The sequence below is a fragment of the Microtus ochrogaster genome, linkage group LG9, assembly GCF_000317375.1.
Source record: "Microtus ochrogaster isolate Prairie Vole_2 linkage group LG9, MicOch1.0, whole genome shotgun sequence".
NCBI classification, from domain to species: Eukaryota; Metazoa; Chordata; class Mammalia; order Rodentia; family Cricetidae; genus Microtus; species Microtus ochrogaster.
Window position 1 is genome coordinate 15,824,302 of NC_022034.1, and position 3,036 is coordinate 15,827,337.

At 41.5% G+C, this 3,036-nt stretch overlaps 1 protein-coding gene across 5 annotated transcripts in view; it reads left to right on the forward strand.

Moving 5' to 3' along the window:
• Nucleotides 1-3,036, forward strand: part of LOC101983738 (nesprin-1-like) — a 191,322-nt gene that overhangs the window by 4,759 nt on the left and 183,527 nt on the right. The window lies entirely within an intron of this gene.

Here is a 3,036-nt window from a genome sequence, read left to right on the forward strand (position 1 = left end):
CTTCCTAACCCTACCCACCCCAAATAGAACCGTAAAAACAGTAGCTGGGTTGGGATGTAGCCAAGTTAGTAAAGCACTTCTCTAACATGTACGAAGTTGTCATTTTGATCCCTAGAATGGCATAAATGAGGCATAGTAATGCATACCCATAAACCCAGTGCTAGAGAGTTGGGAGTGGGAAGATAAAAAGTTCAAGGTTACTCTCAGCTACATATCAAGTTCAAGGCCAACCTGGGCTCCGTGAGATCCAGTCTCAAGCATACAGGCATCAGAAGCTGTAATTCTAAATTTTATCTGCTCATTTCTGGCCCAGGGTTCTTGGTGAGAACCAGAACCACTCTGCTGAATATGCATGAAGGGCCTCTGCCCTCTTCCCTACACCATACTATAGTCCTTAGATATTAAGTACCAGAGCATAGTCTTTCAGCAACAAGTACCACAGCATAGTCCTCCAGTATCTAGTACCAGAGCATCTTCCTTCAGCATCAAGTGCCAGAGCATAGTCCTTTAGCATCAAGTACCAGAGCATCATCCTTCAACATCTAATACCACAGCATAGTCCGTGAGCATCAAGTACCAGAGAATAGTGCTTTGGTACTAAGATACCAAGCTGTTTCTCTTGCTAATGCCTTTCCCGAAGCCAGACGCAGCCTGGAGAGCAGCTTTCATCTTTCACCTGATGCATTCACTCCGACTCAGCTGAGATGTGAAATCCTCAGGGCATCATTCCAGAGCCCCAGCTTTGGCATAGCCCTCATCTTCTGTGTTCCTGTAGCTTTACACTCATACTTACTCCTGAGATTTTGGAAAAACTGTCTCTGCTACTTTCCGTCTCTCACTATGTTCTACGCTCTGCAAAAATAGGTTCTGTGCCACATTTATCTTTGTAGTCTCAATCCTGAGCTCCAGGATTTCAGAGTGTGACTTATGCGGTGGCAGGGAAACTGGGTATATGCGAACAGAAGCAGAGAAGTCATAGTTTAATGTGGGGAAAGAAATGGGATCAATCATTCTAGGACTGACCTTTTTGTGACGTGGGTATGAACAAGAAGAAGGAGAGAGATGTGCAAGGTGATGCAGTGATTAATAGAAAAAAACCCTACAACTTTTAATTCTACAATCCTGAGTAGAAAGGGTGGGGCTGCCTTAATCATCTGTGAACTCCTGGGCTGGTCAGGGACTGGTGTGGGGTAGCTGGATTGAAACAAATTTCTGTTTTATTTTTTTCTCGGTGTCTGGGCTTACACTAAGGATTTGCACGGACTAGGCAAGTGCCCTAGTACTGAGCTATAGTCCAACCCAATTTCTTCCTTCACCTCTGCTGTGTGTTATGTATAAGGCTATCAATAGGAATACCCATGGTGGGTAGATTCTAGATAGGTAAGTCAACATGGACACGCAGATCATGGAGTTACATCCTTGCACTTGAGGAGCCAGATTTTCTAACACTTCAAAGAGTCAATTATGATGAGGTTCCTTGAAATGCTTCTCATACTCGGGTCTGCCAATTACAGCAGCTCTTGTATGTAGGCAGATGGAATGCTTTTCTTCGGGAGATGTGATTAGGTGGAGGTATCGGTCATTGGTGCATGGTTATATAGAGTTATTTACTCCCCTGCCTCCCCCAAACTCTTGAAGAGCCATCCACTGAGCAGTAAATCTTTTTATCTATAAGATGCCAAGGGCTGAGTCTTACTTCTTGTACATATTTTTTTTTCCAGTAGCCTCTGCCTCCCTAGCAATTGAAACTGCTCAGTGGGTCTTGGTCTTCTGAGTTGGAGTGAGCAGATACTGAGGTCTTCTTCAGCACACCCTTTTGATATCTTAACATGTGTGTATGTTTTCTCCCTTTTTCCAACAGTCGTCTCCAAAAGATATGACGGGTTTCACATCAATACATTCCAACTAGAGACCAATATATATGAGTATTTATAATATCACTTAAAATAACAACTTTTCATTGGGTTTAATGACTTACCAATCCATTATTCACTCATTGCGTATTTTTTACAACATATGGAGACTCCTACTTTATTTTTCCCTTTCAAGCAGTGGAATGTTCCACACACATGTGCATTGAGCTTGCTTTAGACTTTTGATTTGGCCATTGTCATTTTTCTCCCAGCCCCATTCCTGGGAAATCACCACCATTTCCGGAAGATGTAGAGTGACTTTCCATGAAGATTTGCTGGACCTAGGCCTCAGCACAACCTTTATTGAGTTTCCATCTCTGAAGTCGTTACTCTTCTCTCTAATTCTCTTGTTCACAGCAAGACTTGGTTCAGCTCACCTCAGGGTTAAGAAATTCTGTTCACCGTACATTTCTCAATGTCAGGATTTCATTAACTACTTGCCTACTTCTTTTTCACCCAGAATAAGAGTAATCAACTGCACCTTCGAAGCAGAGAATTGAGAGAGGTGTTAGACAATGTCCCATATGCTTAACTTGCCCCATCCCGATCTTACTAATTACTTTAGAATCAATCATTCTGTATTAAGAGGAAAAAATTAAGCTAGTCCTAATTTTATCTCCTAAAATAAGAATATTTGGAAGTCATAGTCATCATGAACTAATTCATATATTTATATGGTTTCTTATTTTTTTTTTACTTTTAGAGATAATATCATGTATCCGAGCTGGCCTTGAAAGTCACCCCTCATTCCTTATGTAGCAGGTGATGACCTTGGATGCATGGTCCTCTTGCTTCTATATCTTGGGCACTGGAATTGCAGCCCTGAGAGGCTATGCCTGGCTTATGCTGTGGTGAGGACTGAACCTAAGGTTGTTCATGTACTCTACCAATGAAGTTATGCCCTTATCTGTTATGTGTTAATTCATCAACTTGCTATTAGAAGCTAGGATATGATATCCTTCTTGGAGAGTATCCAATGAAACAATACAAAAAGGGTCTGTAAAACAATTAAAATATTGTGTCAGTGTAAAACAATTAAAATATTAAAATATTGTCTCAGTGTAATGGGGATGTTCTATCCGGAACTCACCAAGGCCAGCTGGCCTGGGTCTGAAAAAGCATG